The sequence below is a fragment of the Ornithodoros turicata genome, chromosome 6 (genome assembly GCF_037126465.1).
Source record: "Ornithodoros turicata isolate Travis chromosome 6, ASM3712646v1, whole genome shotgun sequence".
NCBI classification, from domain to species: Eukaryota; Metazoa; Arthropoda; class Arachnida; order Ixodida; family Argasidae; genus Ornithodoros; species Ornithodoros turicata.
The window spans coordinates 36,046,341-36,058,521 of NC_088206.1; the positions used below are offsets into that span (position 1 = coordinate 36,046,341).

A 12,181-nucleotide genomic window follows, 5' to 3' on the forward strand; every position below is an offset into this window, starting at 1 on the left:
CCGTACATGATTTGTATGCGGCGCAATGGCGAATCCGACCATACGTTGACAACTGCCTGGTGCAGAAACATGGGTTTCGCCTGCAAGCCACCCTGTCCTTTGGTAATTGCGGCACGCTTTGTCGCACGCCGCTGCCTGGCATTATCGACCTCACGCCGCTTACATTTCTCATTTTCGGTAACCGCGTCTGAATCTCCCGCAGCAGCACATTTGTGAACTCTGTACTTGAGGGAATGCTCCACAACATACTGCCTACGATGTAACTCCGCGGCACAGACAACGTGGACAACCTCACGTGAGACGCGCAGACACTGAGCGGCATGGCTGGAAATCCGCTCGTTGGTGGCAGTCAAAGGTGGTGGGTTCGAATTCTACCACAGGCTGTGCTGTCTAATGTTTACCCTGGGTTTTCTGGCAGACCTTCCACACGAATGTCGGCAGAGTTTCCCCTGAAGACGACCCAGGAAGCACACCAAGCACCCTGTCTACCACTGCTTCTTGCTGTCCTCTCTGCATTTGGCCACGTCCGTGCTTTCCTCCATGCACTCTTCGAAGTTTTTGCCGTGTACACTTCACAAGCACCATTTCCTGTTCATCCTGCTTTCCCCACACATATGAGGACCATAAGTCGGCATTTTTCGAAATATTCATTCAACATCACATCATGTCCGGCCTTGCCACAGCCCATAACATCACATCACCATCACAGCCCATCACATCATAACCCATAATTCGACGTCACTATCACAGCCCACCACATCATAATGATATCGTCTACCGCATACCGCTTCAGTGTGACAGATGCTTTGTTGGTCAATCATGTAGATGCCTTAACATTAGGCGTATGGAACGTGTCTCTTCACTTGGAAGAACCCCATCCGGTCACTTGAGCGTCCATTGCCGAGATTGTAAGTGTATGCCGTTTTTCAATCAGACCGAGGTGCTGGCAGTTCATAAAGATCAGTTGGTGCGGGAGATAATGGAGGCATTTCTTATTGCCACGTGTAATGACAGATGTGTCAGCTCCCCTTCTGTCAAGTTAGCAGACGTGGAAATAGATTTTCTACGCATGGATAAGATGTTGAGTGCTATCTCCCAGCCGGCAGCATAAACCTTGTCCTCGGCCTCGGTAGCTCAGTTGGTAACGTGTTCACTTGCTGAGCTCACGATCGCGGGTTCAATCCTGACCGAGAATGGTAGCAATGTGGGAGCGATAAACATTGCTTCCAGCACTGGCATGTTAAAGATTTCTGGGGCACGACTAAAGTACCCCGCGTGGTCGAAATTATGAGTAGTCCTACCCTGCGGCACGTGCAGCATCTCGTCACACAAATGGGCTGACTCACGATGCGCGTAAATTTACTCCCAATTATATTATTATTCAATGTGCACTATGGTACAGTGCCAAAAGCAGACGACGTCTGTGGTGCATGCCTTCTTTGTTGTATACCTTCACACCAAAACCGAGGAAAAAGAATACTTACATTAAATGCCTGTTCCGACATACAGCGACCTGATATATAGCACTAGAAAATATAGCGCTAGAAAAGGCACGCATTGCTCCAAACGGCTAAAAGTTAGCGCTTGCCGGAGTTGAGCTCGAGTCAACTTTTTCAGCGCTAACGTTAGCACCACATTCGTGTTGGCCAATGAGAAGGCCCTTCAGTGGTGACGTCGCGGAAGCCGTGGAGTGGTTTTGCTTCCGCATTTCACGGCACAGCGACCGCATTGGAACCGGCGAGTGTGTCATCCAAAATGTCTGGTAATTTATCTTATTGTCCTTCTTGATAAGGGGTTCAGTCAGTAGATAGAATTTGTTCGTCCAACGCTGTCGAACTCTGGAGGCATCCATGGCGGGAGAGACCACTAAATTATAGCGCTTACGCCACTTGCAAGTGTGAACCGTCCGATAACAGTGACCGCTGTTTTTGCGTGCTGTTTTGAAGCGCTGTATTAGCGCGCGGCTATATGTCGGAACATGCCTTAAAACTTTCTAATGCATATTTTGAGGTGCATAATTAGCGCATATTTTCGTGCATAGTTGCATGCATACTCCTGGAGTTTTTAGTGCATATTTATCAGCGCTCCTTTATTGATTATCGATGGGTCGCTGTTCGTGTATCACTGAACCTCCCAGCTGAATGTGTGAACACGGTGGCATCCTTTTGCAACAACTAATGCAATAGGCCTTGTCTTGTAGATTTTCGCTGCGCTGTGTGCACTGGCGAATTACCTCAAGGACATACGTGCTGAAATAATCCTTTAAATCATTCAGTGCTTTCACAACCCAAGCACCAGTGCACCAGATCGCACCAGTGCGACCTACATTTCCATTTGCTTTTCTTTCTACTTCTATTCTATTCTATTCTGTGGACTTTCGGGAACCGGTTCATGCACAAATATGAGGCTGCTGATTGTTTATTCCGCGGGGATTGACACTGCAGGTTGCACTGCATTTTCTGTATGCACTGTTTGCGTTCCCGCCTAGGTTTCCTCCCCCTTACACAAATCACTTCATCTTGCTTTTCTATATACAGGGTGTCTTTTTTAGGCGGTGCAGATTTTTCATAAAAATCTATAAGGGCTATAAACATGCTGTTTTCACTTCTATCATCTCTGGGCCGGCGGACGTTCTTGGCCATATGTTGCTCGACCGTCAAATGACTAATTACCTAAAAATCGTTAATTACCTTTTTAATTACAAAGTTGCCCCAATGAGAACATCTGTTCCTTTCGGCTACCTGATATCGTAGCCCTTTTCAGAACAAAAATCCGTTCGGTAGGTCGTCCGCAAAAAAATCGTGAAAGAACACAATTATTTTCTTTACTTTGTTCATTGCGCATCTTCGGAGGCCCGTCTTTCCTTCACCCTGAATGTGAGATGGTGAAGGAGCCTCATGCGTCGAAGATGCCGCAACAGTGTCGCCTCATGCGTCGAAGATGAGCTTTAACTTGCGGAAACAAAACAAAAACACATGTATCAGGTGATGCTATCGGAACTGCCCTTATCTTATGTTGCATTTTCTGTTAATCTTTTTCCAGGACGCAAGAGGCGACAGTGTGCTCTGTCACCCTCTCACACTGGGGGCAAAGGAAAGACGGGTCTGCGAAGGTGCGCAATGAACAAGATAAAGCAAAAAAATTGTGTTCCATTCACGCATTTTTCGCGGACGATCTACCGACAGATTTTTGTTCTGAATACGGCTACGATATCAGGTCACCAAAAGGAACAGATGTTCTCATTGGGACAACTTCGTAGCTTTTATAATTAAAAGTTAATTAACTATTTTTAGGTAATTAGTCATTTGATGGTCGAGCAACATATGGCCAAGAACGTCCGTCGGCCCAGAGATGATAGAAGTGAAGACAGCATCTCTATAGCCCTTATAGTTTTTTTATGAAAAATGAATATCGTCTAAAAAAAAGACACCCTGTATATTGGAACGAAAAAAAAATCTGAGAGGTCGACCGGACCACCCTGCCTGATTCTACCTGAAATCACCATGCAGCTGTTTGTCAAGGCGGACGGAACCCCGCTAACCGCGGTAAACGCAAAATGAGCTTGGCGTCAGCATCCGCTGGAAGCTGCCGTTTACGCAATGGTCCAGGGAAAATGGCGGGCGCCCAAACCACGTGATCTCGAGGAGCCACTCACAGCGTCCCCGAGCTGCAGCGCGGGAAAAAAGCTGGGGCCCAGTGCGCATGCGGAAACCGACCTCCTTTCACAATCTCCTTTCTCTTTTCTCCTCGTCCCGTCCTCTTGTCCCCCCTACCCCCAGACTCGTCCGTTTGTCTTCGGCGCTTGCTGTCTTGCTGTAGAGCAACGATCATGCTGTCCCGAAGCAGACAATCAAAAAGCGATGGTGTATGACAACTGCCTCGAAAAAGCTACAGTACATATCTTTTTACGCCTTGTAACAGGCTTCACTGGAGCTTCAGGTGCTTCGACATCCAAGAGCCGTTCAAAAGCTAATGCTGAGCTATGATGGGTAGAAATCCAGCGAACCGGTAGGGATGTAGAAAGGGAGTTGCCTCAGGACAGAAGCCGCCGATATTTCGAACAGAGACTGTTCTTCTGGGCACCGTCCTCATCATTGGCATGGTATTTAAAGGGTTAGCTGTGACGTGTTTAAAGGTTCATGCGAATTGTGGGTCAACAGCCCGGAGGGAAGAAAGGGTCCGTACGGGCTTCTACGGCCGGAGTGAATGGCTGCTTTGTTAGAGTGTGGAGGGGATTATGTGAACGTAGTGATCTAGGCTACAGGAAGGTTCACGAACACGTGGACGGAACGGGACAACAGGCAAGAATTGGCAAGCATAGCGAAAGATAAGGAGGTTAGTGGTTACGTGGGGAATTCCAGAACGAGCAAAGGGTTTCTTTTCTTTTTTTTTTAAATATATATTTGTAATACAAAGTTGTGGCATGCAATAAAGAGAGCAGAAAGCAGTGGCCATCCAGAATATAACAGATGAAAATGGAGGTAGAAGGGAAAAGCATATTTTATTTGTGAAGTGTTTCTAGGGTGCCTTGTGATTTGTTGATACCGGACGGGTGAAGAGCGTTGAACTTGTATATGAGATAAGACTCCCTATCACGTCTGTCACGTGTGGATCTAAACCCGGTTTCTAGAATATATAGTTTAATGTTGTCAAAATTGTGACCAGGAACGTTAAAGTGTTCGGCGACTGCTTTGGGGAGTTTGTTGGTCGTGTCGGTTCTGTGTCCGGTAAGGCGGTTGTTCATTTGTTGGCCGGTTTCACCAATGTATTGCATAGAGCAGTCGCCGCATTCAATGCAGTATATGACATTGGAGCTTGTGCATGTCAATGCGTGGTTAACGGGGTGGGTGTAATTGCTGGCAGTGCTTTTGATGGAGTTAGCGTGTTGAACGTGCTTGCATGTTTTGCAGCGCGGGAGGTTGCAGGGTCGTGTTCCCGTGTACAAGGTGCTCGTTTTGCTGATTTTGGCATTGACCAAGGAGTCTGCCAGGTTTCTTGCGCGTCGGTATGTCACCTGTATGGGATTTGTGAATATGTTGCTAAGTCGGTCACTGCTTTGGAGGAGGGGCTCGTGCTTCTGTAGAATGGCTTTGATGTTTGGAAGTGCGTTGGAATATCTTGTGATGAAGCTTATTTGGCACGCGTCGGGATTTTTTCGGTTTTCCAGAACCTCGTTTCGATCGAGTGTGAGTGCCTTGCGACGGAATTCGGTTAGGAGGGAGTCTGGATAGTCCCTTTGGGCAAGTGTACTGCAGAGTTCGTCAAGCTTCTCAGCGTAATCTGTGTCGTTTGAACAAATTCTGCGTAGTCTTACACTCTGCCCATTAGGAATTCCAACCTTACAGTGACGCGGGTGGTGACTCTTGAAGTGAAGGTCTTGTTGTTTGTCAGTTGGCTTTTTGTACAGGGTTGTGATGAGGTTGCCGTTGTCTAGTGATATCGTGGTGTCGATGAAGTTAATTAAGTGAGTTGACTGTTGTGATGTGAACTTTATGTTGTTATGCGCGGTGTTCAGTAGATCAACGAACTTTTGAAATTCATGTTCCCCGTGTTCCCATATTATCAGTATATCATCGATGTATCGAAGGTACACCGTGGGTTTTAATGAGAAGGCGCTGAGAACTTTGTTTTCTAAGAACCCCATGAAGATATTTGCGTATGTGGGTGCAATAGGTGTGCCCATACTTGTACCGTGTACTTGTAGGTAGTATTCGCCATTGAACTCGAAGTAGGTCAGTTTAAGGACCAAGTCCATTAGAGCGAGTATGGTTTCCGTGTCTTTTCTGGTGCTTGTTGTAGAAAGGGTATTGCAGAGGGCTATGATTCCGTCGTTGTGTGGGATGTTAGTATACAATGATGTCACATCCAGCGTGGCTAGTATTGTGTCCCTACCAAATGTACGAGTGTTGTTTATATCTCTGATTATTCTGAGGAGGTGGGGTGTGTCTTGTACATGCGATGGCAGTGTTGTCGGAATATGGTTTAAATAGTGGTCCAGGAATTTCGAGAGTCTTTCTGTTGGTGTGTTGTTATTAGATACAATTGGCCTGCCGGGTATGTCAGCCGTATAGAGCTCGTTGGCGTGTACCTTGTGGATTTTGGGCAGTAAATAGAAACGACCTGCGCCTGTGTTTGATGGGGTGAGATATCTGAGGTCATCACGTGTGATGAGCTTTCGTTCGTGGAGGTCCTGTATGGTATGGGTTATTAGCGCCGTATACTCCTTTGTTGGGTCAAGGTCCAGTTTGAGGTAGTGTTGCGTATTGTTGAGTTGCCTATGAGCTTCAGAAATATATTTATCTGTGGGCCAGATGACGATACTCCCAATGTCCAATGCCAGCTCCAATGTCATATACTGCATTGAATGCGGCGACTGCTCTATGCAATACATTGGTGAAACCGGCCAACAAATGAACAACCGCCTTACCGGACACAGAACCGACACGTCCAACAAACTCCCCAAAGCAGTCGCCGAACACTTTAACGTTCCTGGTCACAATTTTGACAACATTAAACTATATATTCTAGAAACTGGGTTTAGATCCACACGTGACAGACGTGATAGGGAGTCTTATCTCATATACAAGTTCAACGCTCTTCACCCGTTCGGTATCAACAAATCACAAGGCACCCTAGAAACACCTCACAAATAAAATATGCTTTTCCCTTCTACCTCCATTATCAGCTGTTATATTCTGCATTGCCATTGCTTTCTGCTCTCTTTATTGCATGCCACAACTTTGTATTACAAATATATATTTAAAAAAAAACCTTTGCTCGTTCTGGAATTCCCCACGTAACCACTAACCTCCTTATCTTTCGCTATGCTTGCCAATTCTTGCCTGTTGTTCCGTTTCGTCCATGTGTTCGTGAACCTTCCTGTAGCCTAGATCACTACGTTCACATAATCCCCTCCACACTCTAACAAAGCAGCCATTCACTCCGGCCGTAGAAACCCGTACGGACCCTTTCTTCCCTCCGGGCTGTTGACCCACAATTCGCATGAACCTTTAAACACGTCACACCTAGCCCTTTAAATACCATGCCAATGATGAGGACGGTGCCCAGAAGAAGAACAGTCTCTGTTCGAAATATCGGCGGCTTCTGTCCTGAGGCAACTCCCGTCCTAATGCTGAGCCGATGGTGTATGACAAATCAACTTTATTTGTCCTCGGGAACTGCCTCGAAAAAGCTACAGTGCATATCTTTTTACGTCTTGTAACAGGCTTCACTGGAGCTTTAGGTACTTCGACATCGAAGGGCAGTTCAAAAGCCAATGCCGAGCTATGTGCGTCGTTGTTGCCGGTGGCTGCGGGAGAACTAAAACAAAACGAAAAATATATTGATGATCCGTAACTCTGCACGAAAATCACTGCCATGATAGGCAATCGATCTTGATTTCGTATTTGAACACCAAGGCATTTGTCACGAATGTTCGTAGATCACAGTGAATGAACGTCTGCGACGCGCATGAGGGGCAACTAGCATAACCACACATAATTTGATTAACGGCATATCAGAAACGTACAAGTTACGGCAATGCAATGCACAATGAAACGCCGCTAACGTACCGAGTGACTCGTAAATGTTGTACGTAATACACTTAACGTGATAAACCTGGATTACTTCCTTCAGTCACAAAAAAGTAATCAAACTTGTCTTACCGTTCACCTGCAGAACGTCGGTAAGAGTGCAGACTTCCTCTCTGACGATTTCTGCGTCCTTTGGAGGTGCAGGGATTCCATGTCATGTTCGTCTTCCCGCTGTTGTGATGATGAGGTGGATGTGCCATTCCGTTCTCACATTAGCAGATCGCCACAATCTAAATCTAAAGCATTCAAAACCCTCAAACAACCCCGTAGCGTCTGCATGCACAACGGTTGCAGTCCAAGAGAACACGCGTGGCCGGACAGACGCGATGTCTCCACTGTCGTTCTTCTTTCTCCTCCGTTCGACTGCTTCCGTTGAGCGGTTCGCGCGTTCGGATGCTCGCTCCTCAGCATAGAAATCATAAGGAGAGGCTAGAAGCAAAGGTGGCTCTGGGCGTCAAAACGAGGGATGCGCCATATTGTGGCGGCCAATGTTGCCATGTGCCAGTGCTGTCTGCGCGCTGTCCTTGGCAGCTCGGTTTCAATGGTGAATATTGTTATTGTAATCAATTTACGAGGAAATAAATGTGCAGTAAGCATAAAATAAACATGGAGTAAGTAATACTGCGGCCTTCCCGTGCTGTAATCACCTGTTCTAGAAAGAAAAGGCGGTCTTTAGTGCAAGGGGAAGCTAGCAGAGTTTCGGTTTCGGAATTGCCGACAGCCGGCCGCGGTTATCGGCTAAAGCAAATTACGCGGAGTGCGACTTTGACGCTCGCTGCATCACAAGAAACAATGCAGCTGAAACAACTGACCAGACAATCTTGACTAGAACGTTAGAACATGTGGAATTATGGGAAACTCCGACGGAGTAATAAAACGATTGAAAGACTAGTTTGACCCTGGGGATGGTAATAGACGATTTCAGAAATTGCATGGATGGCCCACCAGAGAGCGCCGTGTTGCGAGAGCCCCGCTGCACCTTGGGATTTAGTGTTCATGAGTCAGAGAGAAGAAGAAGAGCGCAAACGGTTTCGGTTTTCTTTCTCCTTCACCTCCCGCACCTTCAATACAGTGGCCACTGTACCTTCAAGAAACAGGCAGACGAGCAAACCATTTCCCACAACGCATTGCGCGATGCGCGTGACTTGCGCGACGGAGGGCCCCCGTGCGGAGCACAAGGGCAATATCTGAAATCGCCTATTCTGGCGGTCCCTCCTTTGTGGGACTGCCGCCACAGTCGAAAAATATTTGTCTCTCCCGGAAGAGCCTCGTAAGCGCACAAACAAACATACCGCCTCAGGTGCATTCTGTCGTCGCTAAAGACATGGGGCCATGACACCATAGAAATCATAAGGATGCTTCCTCATGATTTCTATGCCCGTCACTCTTACGTTAAACTTTTGGGTGCGACGACTTGTTTTCTTTTCTTTTTACACAGTTAATACACATTGAAAAGAGAACATATGAAAAGAGTAGTGTCACTGGAATAGCAAAGACAGCAGAAAGATTACATGATGTAAACATCAAGAAATGGCTGAAGCCAGGTGCTATACCCACTATTTTCTCCTGGAAACAGGACAGCAGCACGGTAGTATATTAATTTCATTTTGTGATGCAGAGAGTTCAATACACACTTCCGGGGTATTGGCAGCGTTTGCAACTGGTAAGGGCCCATGATGTTCATTCTATACTTGTCCATGAAATATGCAGGAATGACACTCGAACAAGATGTGGTACATTACAATTTATTTCATGTGCAAAAAGTGGTATGGCCTTTGAATAACAGGACAGCCTGTTATGAAAGCTTGACAGCCTGAAATGCCTGTCAAGAAAATAATTACTTATGTATAAGGAAGCAGGAGACGTCCGTAAGGATCGGTGGCAAAGCTTTTAATGACAGTAATGGCGGAAGAGAAGATCGAGGGCGGAACCTCACGAGCTCCCGTGTTCCTGCAATCCTGTCGTCTTCCTTAACAACTTACATTTGTTTTCTTACTTACTTACATAATTACATCTTGTCAACTCTGGCAGAAGTAGGCAGTAATAATCAAGATTTTTATTTTAGTACAAGTAAGTAACAGTTCCAGAAAAGTACTAATGTCAGAGATATGCAATAGCTATGATTGAGGTGTAACTAACGTGCAAGTTCAAAATCAATACCTTAATTTCAAGCATTATACAGTGAATGCTCTTTCAGTCAAACGTCACATTAGCTGAAACTTATGGCCAACTCAAATACACCATGGTGCACAGGGATATTCACTCTGTTGTAGAGTGCAGTCCACTAGTCGAATTACTGCTTTGCTCAAACAAGAAGTGCTGGATACTGGCTGTTGCAGTTACTAAATGTTTACTGTAGCACACAGTAAAGTGCACCTAAGAAATAGGTATTACAATGTATAAGCAAATACTGAAAACTGTTTAGTTGTACTGTGGTACAAAACTTTACTATTAATGCTTGGCTCCACACTCTGGCAATACCTTCTTCTGGTGATGAAGCGCTTTCACCTGTTTGCGAGGCACGGTGCCACATTCATGTCATTCCAGAGCAGATGACTGCAGTGTCCACAGCCTGTGAAATTATGATTTAAAAAATTGTGAAAATGAGAGCGCGCAAGCAACAGATTTGAAAACACAGTCTCAACATGCATATACGTGCGGTGAAATTCCTTCAAGTCAAAATGAATTGAGCAGAAGTCTGTTTTGGTTAATCACATTGTCATGAACAATGTAGCATAACTCTACCATATATAAAGTCCACTGCATACATCAAGAACATCTATTGGACCACTACAGCTCTGAGCCCGAACATATCATCTCACTGGTGAAAGTGATCATGAAGCGGTTCCTGCTGTTGAGGCTGCACGAACTGTCCCGCAAGATAACAGAGAAATCCCAGAAGGCCTACATCATGAGCAAGCTGACAAAACAAGTGCTCTTCATGAACCTGTGAGGCGGAGGTCACGACAAGACCAATGAACGAGTTCAACCAGTCATGTTCGTTACATGTGCAAATTCTCCTTTAATATTTAGGCGCGAAGCGTCCTACGTTTACTCAAAATTTATGCTACAATTATGACAGCACCTATCACCTTTAAGGCCTCTCGTTTTCCTGTATCTGTGTGTCTGCTTAGTGAAGAACGCCGAGCTCAATGGAGGTCACATATCAACCCAGTTCATGCATTTTTCAATATGACAGAGTAGCTTACAATATCAAACTTCTTGCACAGACCAAGTTATATCGGTAACACGCACTGAAAATTTGAGTATTGACGTTCCATCCCCGTAAGAAATTACGCAGCGTACACGTTTACAGACATTATTTGTCATGCTAGCACAACCTGCGGTTGAAACAGGTATACGAGACCTGACATAAAAGGCTAGCATGACGTTGCAGCGTACAATATTTGGAGACGCACATTCGGGAGGCAGAAAAACGAATACGTACCTGCACCAGCTGCCATTTTTGTTTTTCTTTTTTGTGGATTGGCTTGGTTATCTGGCGCTCATGCATTTCCGGTCGGCTTCGGCTACTACAATATGGCGAAGCCCGCGCTTTGCCGTTGAGGAGGAAAGTCCCTCCGTTCAACTCCTTTGCTCTCTCCCATTTCCCTCCTCAGGCCTTTGCTTCTAGTCTCTCCTTATGATTTCTACGCTCCTCAGTCAAATGACTCTCGCCCAATCAGCGCGAAGGAAACTGACGCCAGTTTTTTAGACCAATGAGCATCCAAATATTTATACATATAATGCGCAGTCAATGGGAGATCTTCCGAGCAGGCACGCCGGTGGTGACAATATTTTCGAGGCGGTGCGTTTCGCTTTAGAGCCGGCGGCTGGCCTCAGTTTGGTCAGCCGCCGGCTCTAAAGCGAAACGCATCGCCTCCAAAATATAGTCGCCAACGGCGCGCGTACGCGGAAGATCTCTGATTGGCTGCGCAATATATGTATAAATATTTGGATGCTCATTGGTCTAAAAAACTGGCGTCAGTTTCCTTCGCGCTGATTGGGCGAGAGTCATTTGACTGAGGAGCGAGCATCCGAACGCGCGAACCGCTCAACGGAAGCAGTCGAACGGAGGAGAAAGAAAAACGCATAATAAGGAAGGAAGGAAGGACATCGCGTCTGTCCGGCCACGCGTGTTCTCTCGGACTGCAACCGTTGTGCACGCAGACGTTAGAGGGTAGTTTGAGAGTTTTGAATGCTTTAGATTTAGATTGTGGCGAACTGCTAATGTGAGAAATGAATGGCACATCCACCTCATCATCACAACAGCGGGAAGACGAACATGACATGGAATCCCTGCACCTCCAAAGGACGAAGAAATCGTCAGAGAGGAAGTCTGCACTCTTTCCGACGTACTGCAGGTGAACGGTAAGACAAGTTTGATTATTTTTTTGTGACTGAAGGAAGTAATGTAGGTTTATCACGTTTAGTGTTTTACGTACAACATTTACGAGTCACTCGGTACGTTAGCGGCGTTTCATTATGCAGTGCATTGCCGTAACTTGTACGTTTCTGATATGCCGTTAATCAAATTATGTGTGGTAATGCTAGCTGCCCCTCATGCGCGTCGCAGCGGTCCATTCACT

At 46.1% G+C, this 12,181-nt stretch overlaps 1 protein-coding gene across 1 annotated transcript in view; it reads left to right on the forward strand.

The window, feature by feature from the left end:
- Positions 1 to 12,181, forward strand: part of LOC135396543 (acid sphingomyelinase-like phosphodiesterase 3b) — a 248,546-nt gene that overhangs the window by 113,264 nt on the left and 123,101 nt on the right. The window lies entirely within an intron of this gene.